The following is a 19,174-nucleotide window of genomic DNA, read 5'->3' on the forward strand; positions in this document are numbered from 1 at the left end:
CAACCCAAGCGGAAGCCATGGAAGGATGCGGCTTCCTGGCTTCCTCTCCATGGCTTGCTCAGTTTGCCTTTTTACACACCTTAGGACCACCTGCCATCGACCACACTGGGCTGGGCCCTTCCTCATCAATCCCTAATCAAGAAAAGCTCCACAGATTTGCCCTCAGGCATCTAACGGAGGCAACCCCTCAACCGAGGTTTCTTCTCCTCAGATGTCTAAATTACTCTCCCATTGCTGTGAGGAGACACCACAAGCAAGGCAACTTCTGGAGGAGCTTACTGGGCGCTGCCAGATTTGGAGGGTGAGCTCCTGGCCCTCACAGCGGGGCTCTCGGCAGCAGATGTGGTGCTGGGCAGCAGCCGTGAGCTTACAGCCTCGCCTGCAAGCAGGAGGCAGAGACAGCTGGCTGGGGACGGCACCCATGTCCACTCTCCAGGAACACTCCTTTGTCAAGGCCACACTCCCTAATTCTTCCCAACGGTTCCACCGATTGGGGTTCAAGTGCTTAAATATTATGAGCTTATGGGGACCATTCTCATTCAAATCATCACACAGTGTGTGTCTAGGTTTTTATCATGTTCACAAAAACCAAACCAAACCAATCAACCAAACAAACCAAAAAAACCCCACGGAAAACTCCAGCCAGCGCAGCAGGCAACAAACACCGTCATTGCTTTGATCTTGAACTTCCAGGCCTCCAGGACTATGAGAAGTGAGTGCCAGTCTTTCATAAGCTGCCCAGTTCATGCTGTTTTGCTATAAAATCCCGGGTGGATTTATATGTCCAAGGGGAGAGTTTCATTGCTGAGTGCCTGCGGTTTTCTGGCCACACCAGGACCGTTGAATCAGGTTACCCATAACCCCCCTTCCACCAAATATCACACCTCAGTATGAGACCTAGGCTTCCCACCCCCGGCATCCACAGGCAGGTGGGATGGTATCCAAGGCACTCACCTGCTTCTTGCCCCACGGAGAACACTTGTGAGATCGGCAGAGCGGCATGGCTGGGAGAGGCTGTCCCGGGGTAGAGGGGTGGGGACCTTGGGCTCCGGACTCAACTGCACAACCTGGCCTGTGGGCTCCGTCAGGATGCCTTCCCGTGAGCTGTTTGGGGTGTCGCGCCTGCATGCCCTTCCTTCTGCTGACCTATGGATATCCCCGATGCTCTACCTCTGCTCTACCTCTCCTCTCCTGCGTTATGTCCAGATTACTTGGGGGTCCCTGGACAGTGGTGTGAACCTGGAAAATGGTTAGCAACATGTGTATTAAGCCAGACTAGGTGAAGGCACACAGACATGAGGGTAGGGAAAAGAGAGCACAAAGGAGGTTCTCAGCATCTGGCCTGGGTGAGAGGGCTCCAGAATCCACAGCTAGGATGACGGGTAAGGCTGTTTCCTGACACTGTGCTATAAAACCTGGAGGCAGGGGTGTTTAATTCCAGAGGAAAGAGGAAATGAGAGATGTCACAGGGTGTGAACCATCTAGGAAGCATCATCAAAGGGAAAGAATTATTACTTGGTAATTGATCTCTAAGTAATGGATAAATAACTGCATGTTAGAGCTACATGTGAATTCAAATGCCAACGTCTTTAATACCATAATGGCGTTTGCCTCTAGCATACAGGTAAAAGACAGACAAGTGAAAACAACTATAGCTACAGAAGTTTGTTAAAAGATACCCAATTATCAAAAGAAGTAATTTGGCTTTGCCTTTAATCCCAGAACTGGAGAGACAGAGGCAGGTAGATCTCTATGAATCCCAGGCCAGCCTGATCCATACATAGTGAGTTCCAGGCCATTCTGGTCTACATCGTGGGCAGTAGTCTACAGCCAGGGCTACACAGTGAGACCCCCATCTCCAAACATTGCAGCATCAAAAGCATAGAATGCTGCAAGAAGGATTAAAGTGTGGAGGTTTTATTTCAGAGAGAGGGGAGAAGGGACAGCAGAGCAGCCAACAATTAGACAGCCGGCAAAGTGGCAGTCATCCCATCTAGCAATAATTTTAAGTGAAAACGGATTAAATTTTCCAATCAGAAGACGTGAAGTGGCTGAATGGATAAATTAAAACGAAATCAAATCACAGTGAATTTTGTGTTACCCGTAAGAGACTCAAGTTAGCATTAAAGGCATACAGGGTCTGTGAATAAGGGGTGGAGCTGGGAATTGTGGGTATACCTACCCTCCCTGCACTTGGGAGTCAAGGCAGGAGGATCAGGAATTTGAGGCCAGGCTGAGCCATATGGTAAGTTGTAGGACAGTCAATGCTACATAAGTTGAAACTATTGCAAGAGGCAAAGAAAAGAAAATCATTGTGGTATAATAAAGGAGCCAATCCATCAAGACTATAGGACAATTGCAAATATATATCGTACCCAACAACAGCGTGCCTGAATGTATAAAGACACATGCCAACAGATCTGATGGGAGAAGTGGATAGCAACACGATAATAGTAACAGACTCTAATGGCCAGTTCAGGAGCACCAGGAGGAAGATTCAAAAGCCACACACTAGACCAAGTGGACCTAACAAACATATCTGGAACTCTGCATCCTGCGACAACTGGACGTACATGCTTCTGACACGGCATCCTCTTCAGGATGTTTGGGCCACAAAAGAAGTCCTAATCCGTATAAGAGGATGGAAGGTATTTGAAATACCAATGGTGAATGGTATAACTGGGAATTAGTCACAGAAACAAAGCTGGAACTTGGTGTCTCAAGTCAGTCACTGGTCTATTGCTGTGAAGAGACACCACGATCGAGGCAACTCTTACAAAGGAAAGCGTTTAATCGGGGGCCCGCTTACAGTTTTAGAAGGTTAGTTTACAGACGTGATGGTGGGAGACAGACAGGCATGGAGCTGAAAAAGTAGCTGAGAGCTCCTGATCCACCGGCAGCAGGCAGAGGAAGTGACACTAGGCCTGGCGTGGGCTTTTGAAGCCTCAAAGACGACGCCCCCAGTGACACACCTCCTCCAAGGAACCCACAGCAACTCCAACAAGGCCACACCCCCTCCAACGAGGCCACACCCCCTCCAACGAGGCCACACCTGCTAATGCTAACTGTGGCTCAAGCATTCAAAAGCATGAGCTTGTGCAGGCCATTCTCATTCAGACTATCACATCTGGGAATGAAACAATGTGACCTTAAACACCTGTCTTAAATCCACCCAAGGCAAAGTAGCATAAATTGGGCATCTGTGGGTAACACCCACTTCTCTTTGTTTTGGAGGCTTTTAAGTCCAAGATAAAACTGATGGGTTTTTTTGTTGTTGTTGTTCTCTGATGAGGTCCCTATTTCTTCAAACTCTGTGCCCTCACCTGGAGGAAGCAGCCTGCCGGTTCGGTGTCTCTATCAGGGCCCTCATGACTTAATCAGCTGCCAAGGCCCATCTCCTGATAACATCACCTTGAGGGGTAGAATTTCAAGGGGGTTTATGTCGTAGACATTCAGACCTTAGGAATAAACTATGGTTTTAAAGGAGAATCAAAGGAGAAAGTAAGTACCCAAAGCAGGGCTGCAGAGGTTGTGCCACAGTCAGAAGCACATGCTGGTCTTCTAGAGGACCGGAGCTCAGTTCCCAGCACCCATACTGGCCAGCTTACAATGCCTGTAACGAAACTCCAGAGAGACCTGACGTCTCTGGTCTCCTTGGACATCTGGCCTCCTTGGATATCTGTACACACACACACACACACACACACACACAGACACAGACACACACAAGCTGATTTTGATTCCCAGGATCCAGATGGTGGAGGCGGGAACTGACCCCTGCAAGTTGTTCTATGTCGTCCATATACATGCTGTGGCACATGTGTGCCCCTCCAGCAGGCACGTCGAAATACATACATACATACACACATACATTAACATGATTGTTTTTTAAAGATTTTAAACAACCCAACTTTATACTTCATGGAACTAGAAGATGGACCCTAACCAAGGAATAAAGATTAAAGCAGAAATAAATGAAATGACATCTAGAAAAAAAAAAAAGCAACAGAAAAGATCAATGAAATAAATAAATAAAAAAAACTTGCTCTTGAAAAAAAAATAAATCAAGTGGATTGCCATTAGCTGGACTGAGAGGGGAAAAGACTTAAAATCAGAAGTGTGAAAGGAGACATTAAACAGATTCCACAGAAACACAGAGGATTACAGGAGAGCACTGTGGAAGACCTGTCATGCACAAAAACTGGGTAACTCAGTTTTTCTAATTTGTACAGTGTACTAAGATTGAGTTATGAAGAAACAGAAAATATAAACAGAGAAATAACAAATAAGAAAACTGAATCAAAAGTATAACAAACAAAACCAAACAATCCCAATAAAGAAAAGTCCAGGACCAGATGGCTTTACTGGTGAATTCTACTGAAGAGGAAAGAACACTGATATGCTTTTTATGAAGCCAGCATTAGCTTGTTCTCAAAGCCAGACAATGACACTGTAAGGAAGGAAAAGGACTGGCCAATATGTTCGAAATTAGATGCCAGAATCCTCCACAAAATCCCAGCAAACTGGACTTAAGAACACGTTCAAGCATACGCTGTGATCAAATGCATCTGGCCTCTGTAATGCAAGGATGGGTCAATACAGCAAGTCAATAAACAGGCCAGACCACATGGACAGAACAAAGGATGAAAACTCGGTCGTTCTCTCAGTTGATATAGAAAATACAAAACCGAAAACATTTGCCGAAGCTTAACACTCAGACACTTCTGTGCAGAAGGATTTCAGCACAGTAAACCATAACAAACTCATGGCTAATATCACAGCTAACACGAGAAGTTGAAGTTGGTCATTAAAGGCAAGGAACGAGACAAGAATGCCTGCTCTGGCCACATCTGCTCTGGGCAGAATAATGGCACCTTAAAAAGCTGTAAAAGGCGCACACACAGGCAAGAAGAAACTTGGTGTTTGCAGATGTCGTGGTCTTGCCTACCCATGACACCGCCCAAAACTATTAGAACTGGTAAATAAACATGCTACAATTACAGGGTAGAAAACAAACCCACAGAAATTAGTTTCCCATATACTGCCAAATGACTACCTCTCCCCCCAAAGATAAAAAGTCCCATTTACAACGAACAGCATCAAAATGAACAAAGTAAGGCCAGGAGGGATGTGACAGGCCTTCAAACCCTGCCCTGGGGAGGCAGAGGCAAGAGGGTTTTAATGAGTACCAGGCCAGCCAGGACTACATCGTGAGATTCTGTCTCCAAACAAACAAACAAAAAAAGCAAGAGGCCTGCTTACAGCGCCGTGGGCGGGTCGAGGGCAGCTGAATGGCTGAGAATCCCACTCTCAGATGGGTGGTGCCTGGAGAACTGAGGTGGGTTGTGACCATTTTGTGGGCCTCCCTCCCACTCTCCACATCTGACCTAGGAACTTGAAGTTCTTTTTATTTCATCATCGTGACTGCATGCCTGGGTCTTCTGTACGTCACCGCGAGTGCTCTGCTCCATGGTGGTGATGGAGCAAAGGGAAGCCCAGAGGGAAAAGGTGTTCTGTGCAAATGTATGCCCAAAGGCAATGAGGTGACCCACACATAGAGATATGGGCACCCTCCCAGGCCCCATACACACTGCAGTGTTATTTACAATAGCAAAGATCTGAAGAAATCTGAGTCTGTCCACAGATAAAATGATAGATCTCTCTCTCTCTTCCTCTCCCTCCCTTTCTCTCTCTTCTCTCATCTCTATCTTTGTTCTACCCCTCTCTCCCTATACAAATGTACACATGTATGTCCATGCAAAGAGACTAGATTTGATCCAGCCTTTATAAAGAAGACTGCCATTCATCATGGTGAATCCAGGGGGGCAGGCTAAGCCACACAAAGAAGAGTAAATACTGTATGATCTGACTGAAATCAGAGCCTAAAAATGTTAATTGTGTAGGAATGGAGAGAGTGCTATCAGGAGCTAGGGCTGGGCATAAAGGGAGGTTCTGGTCTAATGGTACAAAGTTTCATTTGTGTCGGGTAGGTCCTGAAGATCTGGTGGGCAGCATGGGCATCACAGATCTGACACTTACTAAGGGAGCGGATTCCGAATGGTCCTTCTGTTTGTTCGAGACACTACACAGCCCTGGCTGTCTTGGAACTCACTACGTAGACCACAACTCATAGAGATTTGCTGGCTTTTGCCTCCCAAGTGCTGGGATTAAAAGCATGCACCACTATGCCTAGCCTTGTATTTTAACACACACACACACACACACACACACACACACACACACACACACACATACCTATACTGCATAAGGTGATAGATATGTTAATTAGCTTGATTATGGTAATCACAAGCCTTCTGTATCAGGTTTCCACATCTTCAGATCCAACCGACTGTGGGTAGAGGGGAAAAAAACAGCATCTTGACTAGAAAAATATGTGAGCATTTTTTTCTTGTCATCCACTGAATACAACATCCATTGATATTCCATGAGGCCTTGCGTTACACTGGTGACTTAAAGGATTCAGGAGGTTCATGTAAGTTATGTGAAAATACTTGAATGTTGGCCTGCTTTTGGGAGTCCTGGAACTAACCCCTACAGAACCAAGGGTTGAGTTCACACGTGTGGCACACGTCTTCACGTTGAATTCCTCAAATGCATGCTGTTTTTATTTGTTAGCTGTACTTTATAGATGCTGGGGGGAAAGGGGACCACAGGATTTTGGTGTGCTGTTGGGTGCTGGAGTCTGTGCCTGCCTCAGGCTGCTGCTTGGTAATTCTAAAGATCTGTGACAGGAGATTCACCTTCTCCAAAAACAGTGATGGCCCTGGGTGGTCACCTACAAAACCCAGCTCCATGCAAGGAGTTGAAGGATGTGCCTGCAGGTTGGTGCGAAGACAGCCCTGGTGTGACTCTCGCTAGCTCCAGGACCTGTTCGCATGTCCACAGGCATCTCCTCCACCCCCGCCCCCAACCAAAGTTGCTGGTTCTGGTTTTAAGGAAGAATTTTAAGAAAATGAGGATCAGTGTTTCCCTTCCCCATTTTCAACCCTTAGGCGAAGCATCTGTCTTAGGACTCTGGACTCGTCCATCAAGAGAGGAAGGACAGCCTCTGGGGGTGGTTTATTACCTCCCGGTAGCAGGAAAGAAAAGCACCTCTTCCCACCTCATGGGGCCACCTTACAACAGAGCCAGTTCACGGTCTTGCGGAAGGGACAACAGAGTCCTAGCGACGCAGCAAGCCTTTGTGCAGTGCCTGGCCGGGGCCAGTGTGTTTCGCCTTCCTAATCCTTTGGTATTGTGCTCTGTGCTCCATGTACACGGCAGCAATGTATTTACTCATCAAGCCAAGCGAAAGATGAATGCGAGTGTGGGGGAGCAACCAATCCAGCCCCCAAATCACTGAAAGACCCCAGGAGAGGCAAGGTCTCTGTTTTGCAGATAATGAGAAACTAAGAAACTGAGCTAGGGGGATGGAGTGGTTAGGGGCACTTGGGTGCTGGGAACCAGACATGTGGGTTCCATTCCCAGCACCCACAGGGCAGCTCACAACCATCCAAACTGTCCACGGGTCCAGTTCCAAGGGCTTCCCTGTCGTCTTACCTCTGTAGACAACAGGCACATCCGTGTTGCACATACCAACATGCAGGCAAAATACTCACAGGAAAGAAAAAGAAAAGAAACTGTAGCTAGAGGAACGTAAATCCTAGGTCAGCTGAGGGGACTCAGTGGCGCCCTTTCTCATATCATCCCATTTAACTCTATTTGTCTTTGATTCAGAAAAAAAAAAAAAAATGCCAGATTGGTGGTCAATGCCTACAGGCTGTCAGGACCTGTTACAGGCCAAACTCAGAATCAGATTTCATCCATAAACTCAAAGAGTTAATGCCTATCTAGACCCAGCGGTGGCTCTGGTTCAGAAATAAGAATAGTCTTGGAAAACCAGGGTCACGCCAACAGCCCTTCTCTCTCCGGCCTCTTTAGACAAGCCCACTGCCAGGTGACTTGAAGGATACAGCATGGTATTCTGCAGACTCTGCCTCCCACACATCAAACGGATGAGTCCTGGGTATGTTTACTGTGGTCCTTATATATTGTCGTGAGCTCAAGAGTGATGACCAGGTTGTTTTATTTCTAGAGAGTCTGGAATGCGATGTCTGGCCCTCCCTTCCTCTCTCCCTCCATCAATGCATCTGTGTATCTTGTATGTGTGGTTTTTTTTTGTTGTTGTTGTTGTTTTTGTGGATGACGAATGGGGGCTAAACATGGTTCTTTCGTTGGCTTTCATCCCCGGCTCTAATACATTTCTTTTTATGGTATGTGTATGAGTGTTTTACCTGCATGTATGTCTGTATACCATGTGCATGTCTGGTGTGTTTGTAGGCCAGAAGAGGGCATCAGATGTGGGCTGCCATAGAGGTGCTGGGAATCAAACCCCGGTCCTCTGCAAAAACAAGTGCTCCTAACTACTGAGTCAGCCTCTTCCCAGCCCTCACAACGAACCCTTCTTGAATGACTTAGTGGTCCTGTAATGTGTTCTCAGAGATCAGAGTTCCCCGATTTCCTTTTTCCTTTTTGGTATTTGTGATGAAGGTGCCCGACCTCTACTGTGTCTGGGTACTTCTTAACTCTGCCCTAACAGTTGAGCAGGAAAGGCCTGCTCCATCTCCTAACACAGCGTTTGTCCCAGGGGCAGGCGTTGACTAGACCTTGGACCATCGTGGTATGCTTAACCAGCAAGAAGGCATAACCATGCTTTACTGATGATGGATCTGTGTCCCTTCAGCTTGGGTCGCTGCCTTGTCCCAGAAACTGCAGGTGTCTCGAGCCAGCCACCTCCCTGTAGGACAGAACTGACAGCATTACCTTGCCTGGACTCAACTTTGGAAAGATTGGATTTTCCTAATTCCCCTCCAGGTCCTGAGCGGAGTCAGTGACTGATTAGTTCCAGAATAGTCATGTGCTGGTCGTATTTATAGCACTAATTAATTAATACAGGTAAAGAGCTTGGAAGATAAAGTGCTCCGACAGTGCGGTGTCTTAAAATGACGATTAGCACTCAGGCTGGGGACCTTCGCATGTGAACGGATGGGGGAAAATGTGCCTTCCCAGGTGGAGCCTTTTAAAAAGCAGCCACTTGATTACGGAAGACATAAATTAGCTGGAGGAAGCAGAGCTCGGTCGGTGACAGACTGTCGTCAGAATCCTTCCCCGTTTGGTTTCCATTTAAATCGACACATATGGCGAGGGGTTGTTTAAGGGTTTCAAGCATACATGCACACTTCTGCGGGAATGTGGATGCCGAGAGTTAAAGTGAACTCACGGGGCGGCCCAGCTTCTGAGCAGCGGGAGAGGCGAGCAACACTGAGGCCTGCAAGGGCCAGAGGGCCCAGAGATGACGGGTGGGGGGGTGGGGTGGGGGTGGGGGCGGCAACAGTCTGTGTTAGGGCAGAGGTGAAGAGAAGCCCCTGAGATGCACCCGTGTCAATGTGTGCTCAGCATTCAGCTGTAAAAGACCGCTCTGACCAAAGGCAGCGTGGGGAAGAAAGGGTTTGCTTCCGGTTGCAGCCCGTCACCGTCACCGAGGCGAGCCGAGGCAGGAACCACGGAGGAGTGCTAAGTCCAGGCCTTAGGTGCTGTTAGGAGACATTCTCACAGTCATGGTCACAAGCCTCCCTCACCAAGACGGTTCCTCAGCATTCCCTCACCCCCGGTGACTCTAGGTGGCGCCTGGCTGACACTAAGAACACAGAACATCGGTCTAGGAAGAACTGATGGCGCCACGGCCTGATCGAGGCGCCGGTGATCGGGTACTGCGTTAACTGTGACTACAGAGACGTGAAAAATGCCTGTTCACCCAAGGTAGGGCTCCAGTCACACACCCAAGCAATGATTCACCTGGGTCTGGCTTGGTGAACCGGTGAGTTTGTTGGGTTTACCCACAGGGGAACGGGGCAAGGAGTTGCTCATCAGACTCTCGCTGGTTAGTCTCCTCAGACTAGAGTCACTCGGAAAAAGGGAACCACAGTTAGGAAATGCCTCCGTCAGACCGGCCGGTGGGGCCGTTTTCTTGACTAAAGACTGATGGGGGAGGGCCCAGCCCAGTGTTGGTTGTGCACCCCTGGGCAAGCAGTCTTACTCTGTGGAAGAAAGCAGGACTAAGGAGAGCAAGTCAGGCGAGCAGCAGTCACTCCTCAGTGGTCTTCGCCTCAGCCTCTGCTTCCAGGTATCTGCCTTGAGTTGCTGCCCTGATTTCCCTTGACTGTAACCTGAAACCTTTCCCTGGGGTCGGTTTGGTTAGTGTTTTATCACAGCAGCCGAGATCAAACTGTCAGTGCATTGCACCACAGGTGAAAGCAAGTTTGCAGTTCTGTGTTGTGCCTCTGGTTGTGATAGCTCCTGACCTGTCCAACCTGAGAATCCATGAGGTCTATCCCCTGCCCTGCAGAAAGCCAAATCAATAACTCTTCAGGCCTTTATCTCAGCCTCTGGCGGAGGAATGTACTGGCCCTGCTAAGACAGAGCCTCTCAGGGCAAAAGGAGAGTTTGCCTAGAGCTAAGCCCCCGTTTTCATTAGGCAAGTGCTCTACCACTGAGCCACACTCCCATCCCCTCACTGGGGGATTCTAGGCAGGTGCTCTGCCACTGAGCTACACCCCAGCCCCACAGTGAAGAGGATTCTAGGCAGGTGCTCTGCCATTAAGTTCCATCAGTCTTTTTTATTTTGAGAAGATTTTGCTAAGTTGCCCAGGCAGATCTTGAACCTGTGATATTCAGCTTCAGCCTTGCAAGCAGCTGAGATAACAAGCCTGTGCCATCACACTGGCTGGTGCAAGCACTTTTGATGTTTCTTAGTAGCATACCCTGGGGCTGTGCCCATCTGTACCCATCAGGCTTTTTTTTTGCTGACAGGCAACTGAAACTAACTCCAACACATTAGGAATTTACTGGAAGTCTTCCAGACAGCTCTGGAGAGGAGAGGAAGCCTGAAGGGAAAGGCCTGGGGAAAGGAGAGGAAGAGGACTGATTAAGACATCTGGGTAGAGTTAATGGTAGACATCTGGCTATATCCCTAAGTTCGCATCAAGGCTGGAATTAAAGGGCTCCTTCCCTGAATACTTTCCCTGTAGCCCTAGGGTCGGGGCGTAAGGAGCTGCAGTGGTGTTCTGGTTGCTTTCTGTTTGTGTGATAAAACATCTTAAATAAAAGCAACTCAGGTTTCTTTCAGCTTACAGGTCGTAGTCTACCGTAAAGGGAAGCCAGGGAAGGAGCCCAAAGCAGGGACTCGGAGGCAGGAACTGAAACAGAGACCATGGTGAAGTGCTGCTTATTGGCTTGCTTCCAGGCTTTCTTATACAGCCCCTGCCAGCACCTGCCCAGACTTGGTACTGCCCACAGTGGGCATGCCCCCTCCCCCACAGCAATTAGAAATTAAGGAGATGCTCCACAGACAGGGCCACAGGCCAATCTGTTAGAGCCAGTTCTTCAACTGAGGTCCTTCTTCCCTGGTGTGTCAAGCTGACAACCCAGACCAGCTATCACACGTGACCGGGCCCAGATGAATGGTTGCCCCATGGTTAGGGAAGGGCAGAACCCTCGGAAGGAGGAGGGTGCACTAAAGAAAGCTGAGACCTGGGAAGGAGTGACACTGAATATTAAATAGCCACAGTGGCAGATGCCCCTTTGAAGAAGGACAGGCCAGAATGACCCTGTATTATACAGGACTATCCTCTGAGCCAGTGTCGCCATCTTCAAGAGTTTACCTGAGTCTGCTCATCATAGATCATCATGGCTGCACTTGCTGACTGATGACTTTCTGTTTGGGAGGAGGCTCACAGGATATCACATGAGTATCCAGCCACTCCTTTGAACCAGTTGTACGAAAGTCTTCCCTAAATGCGTGTGGCCACAAGGTCTCTGGCAGTGTGTAGAGGATGTAGACAGAGAAGGATAAAGGGCCAGGACGCCCTCTACACAGCCACTGGGAAGCCATCTTTTTTGCTGGATTCAGACCTTCCCTGTGGCTGTCACCTACACTCTGGCCCATAATGCCTTACCCATAGCTCTGTAAGGAAGCCCAGTAAACTGGTTCCCTTGGTGAACTTCAGTAGAATCGTATCTTGGTTTAGAAAGGGGGGTAGGCATCACTGATGTCTTCCCCAGGAAGGAATTTTAGCAACATCATGGGTTCTGAGCACTAGGTGGGGTCCTCATTTGCTCTGCTCCAAGGTCCAGGGTGCACATTAGGGCCTAGGCTCACAGGTAAGCAGCTTTCTCTCCCTGGCTCCTGGGTCCTCAGCCCTCTGCCTGTGGGAGAGTCCTCGAGGGCCCTGCATTTTCCTCCAGTCCTGTAAATTCCCATGAGTCCAAAAGGAGCTGTGCCTGGGACTTCCAGGACCCCATGTGAGGAAGATCCAGCCATATCCCAGTGCATGGCCTCATTGTCTGGGAGGAATATGATTCTTGGCTAACTTCCCTCCTCTTCCCAAACATGCAGTCCTTGAAAATGTACCACTGACGTGCTCACCGCATAAGAATACTGGCAGGTTTTAAAGGCTCCTAAGAATTCCCTTCTTTTGCTTTTGGGTAGTTGTCCTGTGAGATCAGCGATTCGCTGACATCTTTTCCAGTTCAGTCTCTCGTTTCTCCGAGACCTCATTATCAGCCGGCTGAGTGATGGGTGGTGAAGCAATGGGCAAAATAACGATGAGCAAGCCTGGCAAATCAACGGTCTGTTCGGCCTGCTGGGTCTTATGGTGCAGGGTCCTCACCGGCTGGAGCATGGCCTGGAGTTTCATTTCCTCAAGCTCTCTTTGCACACTTGATTCTTGCTGGCAAATGGCTGTGGGTGTCTGAGTCTGGACCCAGCGTTGCACCCGGGGCTCTCCACTCTCCTGGAGGCTTCTGGGATTTTGGTTCAGTGCAGTAGTGTGTATCCTCCCTAAGACAAGGATCTGGCCTCATGGGGCCTTGCCTGAGATGATCTGTCGTCACAGCCACTGGTGTGGTGTAAAGTCTGGGCATAGGCTGTGGTTCTGTCATACAAACACAATGTCAACTGCCTTGTGCCTGCCTGCTCTGACCCCTTCAAGGTCTCTACCTTCTTCAGTGGCTGCTCAAAACTCACCACCTTGTTTTTCTTTGTTGGTTAAAATTGCGCTCAATACATGCAACATAAAATGACCGCATTAACCTTACTTTTAAAGAAAAAATATTATGAGTGTGTTTGTGAGTATGCATGCATGTGTGTGCATGTGTGTGTCTGTGTGTGTGTTCATGTGCTTGCTCATGTATGTGCAGGTGTCTGTGGAGGCCAGAAGGGGGCACTGCACCCCCTGGAGTTAGAGTGACAGGCGGCTGTGAGCTGCCCTGTATGGATGCTGAGGACTGAACTCCAGTCCTCTGCAAGAGCAGCAAGCGCTTTGAACTACTCAGCCATCCCTCCTGCCCCCTCCCCTCTTAACTACTTTAAATCAGGATAGTTCAGTGGTAGGGTATGCCAGGTCCCACCATCTTCTCTAGAACGTGTCGTTTTGCAACCAAAACTCTGTATTCATTAAACAACAGCTTCCCACCCCCAGCTCCTTGCGACCATCCTTCTGTCTGTCTCTATAAACTTGACCACCGAAATAACATCCTGGAAGTGGAATAATACCCTAGTATTTTGTCATTGGCTGATATCACTTAATACAATGTCCTTGAGGTACAGCCATGCAGTATATGTCAGAATTATCCTTTTTTTTTTTTTTTTCCAGCCTGGGTACTAGTCCATTGTTTGGACGTACTGTACTCTATCCATTTCTCTGTCACTGGATACTTGGCTTCACCTCTGGACTCCTGTGAGCAATAATGCTGCTGTGAGCATGCGGCATCCCAGTATTTATTTTCCTTCTTTTTGTGGTCGAGCTTTCTATTCTTTTAGGCACATGCCCAGAAGAGACATTGCTGCGGCAGATAGTAATTTTATTGCACATGCTTTGAGGACTCAGTCTTCATAGTGTTTCTCCACAGTGGCTTCACCATTGCACAGCTCACCCACAGAGCATTCTGCCAGGTGGGAGGCAGTGCATCGTTGTGACTTTGATTGGCATTTCCCCAGTGAGAAGTAAGGAGCATCTTTTTACATGTGTGTTGGCCCTTTTATAAGTCTTACTTGAAGAAAAAACCAGTTAATTCCTTTGCCTGTTTTTCAAAGTGGGCTATTGTTTGGAGTTTTTCATTTGAACCCTCAATGGATTGATCATTTGCCAATTTCCTTCTATTACATATCTTTCATTCTTCCTTCTCCTCCTCCTCTTGTTATTTTCCCAAAACAAGGCCTCTCTGTGTAGCCCTGGCTGTCCTGGAACTCATTTGTAGACTAGGTTGGCCTTGAACTCAGAGATCCACCTACCTCTGCCTCCCGAGGCCTGGGATCAAAGGTGTGGGCCACCACCAATTGGTTTGATTGCATCTTTCAATGCATTAGACGTTCACAACTAATTTTTTAAGCAGTGATTTATTGATTGATTTATTGTGTGTGAATATCACGGTGTGCATACGTAGGTCAGAGGACAAGTTGGAAGAATTGGTTCTCTCTTTCTAGCATGTAGGTTATGGGGATTGAACTCAGATCCTCAGGTTTGGCCACAAATGCTTTAACTGGCTGAGCATCTTTTTGACCCCCAGTCTAGAATTTGTGTGCATTCCAACCAATTTGTATTTTCCTTTGCGCTTTAGGTGTTTGCTAAATCCATGTCACGGAACTATCCCGTCTTTTTTTTTTTTTTTTTTTCTAAGAGTTTTATGGATCATAGGTCTGATGGTTAAGCTTTTGATTCTCGTTTTCGTTTTTGTTAGAGGATGGTGGTTCTGCCATCAGTGAGTGGTCCTGATGTTCCTGTGGAAACGTCAGTCTACGGATGCGAAGGGTTCACTCCTGCTTCCCCTCTCCTAGGCCAGTGGTCCAGGTGCTTGTATTCGTCTGTTCCTTCTTGTTTTAGTTCCTATAACTTAGTGTAAAATTTTCACGTCAGGAAGGGTGAAGTCCTCCACTTCGTTCTTTTTCAAGATTGTTTGGGGCTGAAACCTTATGCGTGAGGCTTGCACTCACAGCTGAATGACACTGAGGCAAGTGAGGAGGGCATGGCATTTAAGGAGACAATTTCTTGGCGGGAGGGACTGCCACAGGTTCTCATCTTATGGAACTGTAAACCCAAGATACTCCCTGAATCTTGGATCCTTGCACCTTCTTTCTCTCCTTCTCTTCATCTGTGCCTCACCCTATTGTACCCTCCTAAACCTCGAAGCCCACTCTGAAGCCCCGCCAAATAATCCCACCCCTCACCTGTAGTGCTCATTTCTAAAACTCTGACTTATTTGGGGTTCCTTAACACCTCTCCCTTCCAATCTCCCAACCCTAGGTAGGAGAGAGCAGGTTAGTGGGGAGCAGGGGCACAGACCCCTTTACTTTTTCTAGCTTTTTAGGGTCGATGGGTTCTTTTGGGTCTGTACCAATCTCCATCAACAGCAGATGCAGCCAGCAGTCTCCTCCAAGCTGCTGCATGAAATGTTTCTCTCTGTCTGTCTCCGGTCTGTCCAAACTGCCACATGTCACCCTTTCTCTTTCTGGGCTCTTACACGTATATCCTTCAGAGCCCTAGACCACGCCCCTGTCCGTGCTGCATGAGACAGGCTGCTACCAGCTGACAAAGGCCACGCCCCGTAGGAGCCAGTTATCAGCTGTGGGCAAGCTAAAGCCCCAACTTAAACCCCACACTTGGGATTAAAACAAAAACACATGTACGTAACACAATTGGGTTTTTAAAGAAACCAGAACTTCTATTACGCTCACCTCTGCTCTCTTTTCCAAAGCACTCAGCACCTTTTCAACATGCTGTATAATATGCCTACCACTTAAGTTTATTGCTATCATTTGGTCCCCTGTGCTGGAAGGCTGGCACCACCATGGCTGGGATCATTCTTGGTTTCATGCTCTAAGAGCAGCCATGGCATGATGTAGGCACTTAATACATATTTATTATGTAAGCTGGCACACACACACACACACACACACACACACACACACACATGCACACATGCTCATTTTCCCCAAACCCTGTAGCCTTCCTTGTCATGTGTGTTTGTTACCCTTTTGCTGCGCTGATGGAAAGCCTGACGGACACAAATTTAAGTTGGAAGGCTTTTCATTGGCTCACAGTTTCAGAGAGTTTGGCCCATGTTTAATTGGCCCTATGGCCTTCGACAGCATCGTGCTGATGAGGACGTGTGGAGGCACTGAGCTGTTCACTTCCCAGTGGACCAATAAGCAGCCGGGGATTATATAGCCTCATGAACCTCCTCCACCCCAAGACCTACTACTTCTAGTTTAAGGCTCGCTTCTATTTTTCTTTTTTTAATCTCTCAAAATAGCGCCACCTGCTGGGAGCCGCTAAGCACTCAACAAGTGAACCTGTGGGGATTTCAGGTAGAAACTATACCTGATTCCAAGCAGGGCAGCTAGCCCTTGCTCAAGACTTCCCTCCTGACAGTGTGCCGTCCATGGGGCTGCTCAGGCCTTCTGCTTTCATCTTTGAGTTGGGGAGGGATGTGTGAGCTGACTGACAGAGGAGCAGATCTGTGTCACTGCTGGCTTTACGACTTCACGCTGACTAAGCATTATGATTTAGTGATGGATAATCTACTCCCCTCTGCCCTCCTAAGAGGGATGGAGGAAGGCCCCTCCCTGACTCTGCCCTTCCCAGATGCACAGTGGCAGCTTCAGGCCAGACTCCGCAGTCTCCACGCTTTGGCTACCAACACTCTTCCTCAGCCAGCACTCTTTCCTGCATTGTTCCTGCTGTATTTCTTACCGTGAGGGGAAGTAGATCCATGACACTGCCCTCAATTTGAGCATGCTTGACCCCAATTTTATCATCAACCTTCCTTTCAGCGTCGTCTCTGATGTTATTTTATGTTGCCACATAGAAAACAGCTCGGGTCCTAAGTGAAAAGTAGTTTTGTGCTGTCTATAGGTGTGTGGTTTCCCTCATGGCTGAGTTACCAGTGTTCCAGAGAATGGTGGATTTACACAAATGTGTCCAAGCTTTGGCCCATATTCCCCTTCTAGGTGACACCCTCCTTTTGAAGCCCATGAAGATAATTCATATTATGTTTGGCCTCCATTAAACAGACCTTCAAATAGCATGTAGTCTGTTCTAGATACTGTTCTAACCTTGTATCCTTGGAGGTTGGTACACCTTACTTTTCATTGATGGGACAAGAATTCTTGACAGAGACAACTCAAGAGAGATAAAGACCTGTCATGGGTTAGGATTTCAGAGGGGTCAGCCCATAGTCGCCGGGCCTGTGCCCTTTGACAGGAGCGTGTGGCAGAAGCTAGTTTGTCATGTTACCCTGGAAAGTGATCCAAAAGCGTGCCGGAAAAGTGGAATGATACACCTCCAAGGCTCTGCCCAGTGACTGGCTTCCTTCCTTCCGCCTAGATTCCACTTCCTCAGGCTTAGGGGCCTCAAAATAGTTTTAGCAGGTGAGGACCAAGTGATGAGCATTTGAGCCTGTAGGGGGCATTTTTTATCTGCACTGCCACAGTGGGTCAGGGGTTTTATGGACGTGGAAAACGAGGCAGCGAGAACTGACTTGCCTGGGTACCTTACGTGAGGATACTCAGCTAATAGGTGAAAACCCAATTACAGATCCTAGCTCAGAACTTAACCCAACTCTCTGAGGCTCTGACCTAGAGCAAATCACTCACTTTGTCCGCTCATTCATATCTTCTCCCCCCTCTTTTTTTCTCTCCTCCTCCCTTTCCTCTCTCTCTTCTCTGTGTATGTGTGTATTTAAGTGAGCTCATGCCTTCTGCCAAGGCATGCGGTGGACGGTGGACAACTGTCATGAGTTGGTAGTCCCCGACGTCGTGGTGGGCGCCATGAACAAACGCAGGCGCTGCGGTGATTCTGAACTTTGGCATCTTTCCTCAAGGGGTCATTTTCGTTGTTTGTTTTGAGACAGGCGCTCATTTAGCTGAGCCTGGCCTTGAACTTAAGAACCCAAGAATAGACCTGAAATCTTGACTTTTCTATTTCTAGTTCAAGTACCGGGATTACAGATATGTGTCTCCCATGCCTGGGTTTCTTTCAAGAGTTGGCCAAGCAGTGGCATTATTGGTGGTCTGTTTTCTTCTGCTGAGGTTGGCTTAATTCAGAGGCTCTCAACCCGTAGGTCACAACCCCACAGGGGTCATATGTCAGATCTCCTGGATATTAGATATTTACATTACAATTCATAACAGTAGCAAAATTACAGCCATGAAGTAGCAACAAAATAATTTTATAGTTGGGGGGGGGGTCACCACAACATGAGGAACTGTATTAAAGAGCCATAGCATTAGGACGGTTGAGAACCAGGGTCTTTGTGTGTGTGTGTGTGTGTGTGTGTGTGTGTGTGTTTGTGACAGGCTTTCTCTGTAGTCTTGGCTGTCCTGGACTTGCTTTGTAGACCAGGCTGGCCTTGAACTCACAGGGATCCTCCTGCCTCTGCCTTCTGAGCTCTGGGATCATAGGTGCGCAACCACCGCACCTGGTGGCTTAACTTGTTTTAAGATTAATTTTAGTTTAAAAATTTTGTTAATCTTATTTTATGTATGAGTGTTTTGCCTGCTTGAACATCTGTGTGCCAAGGGTGTGCTTGGTACCTGTGAAGAAGCAGGCATCAGATTCCCTGGTACTGGAGTTAAAGGTGGTTGTGAACCATCCAGTGGGTACCTTCAGAGGCCGGAAGAGGGTGTTAGGTCCCCTGGAACTGGCATTATGGATGCTTATGGGCTGCCGTGTAGGTGCTGGGAGCTCAACTCTGGCCCTAACCACTAAGCCGTCTTCTTTAATTTTAAATAGAAGCTCAAGCCTTTGGCGTTGCTCGGTCATGCTCTGAAGTGCAGCTCATGGTTTTTCACCCAAACACATGCTCTTTGTGAAGATGACCACTGTAGGTCTGGGGAATTCATGAATCGTCTCTCCTTTAGTGAGGCCCACACCTCAGTGATTTTTTTGTGAAGCATAACTTCTGGGTTTTACAGCTCCCGAACAAAAAGCCCTTCATTTGTGAGGCTTCCTGGACCTTCCTGGACCTTCGGCCCATATTCCCCCTCTAGGTGACACCCTCCTTTTGAAGCCCATGAAGATAATTCATATTATGTTTGGCCTCCATTAAACAGACCTTC

The sequence above is a fragment of the Psammomys obesus genome, unplaced genomic scaffold (genome assembly GCF_907164565.1).
Source record: "Psammomys obesus unplaced genomic scaffold, mPsaObe1.curated_primary_1811, whole genome shotgun sequence".
Lineage (NCBI taxonomy): Eukaryota > Metazoa > Chordata > Mammalia > Rodentia > Muridae > Psammomys > Psammomys obesus.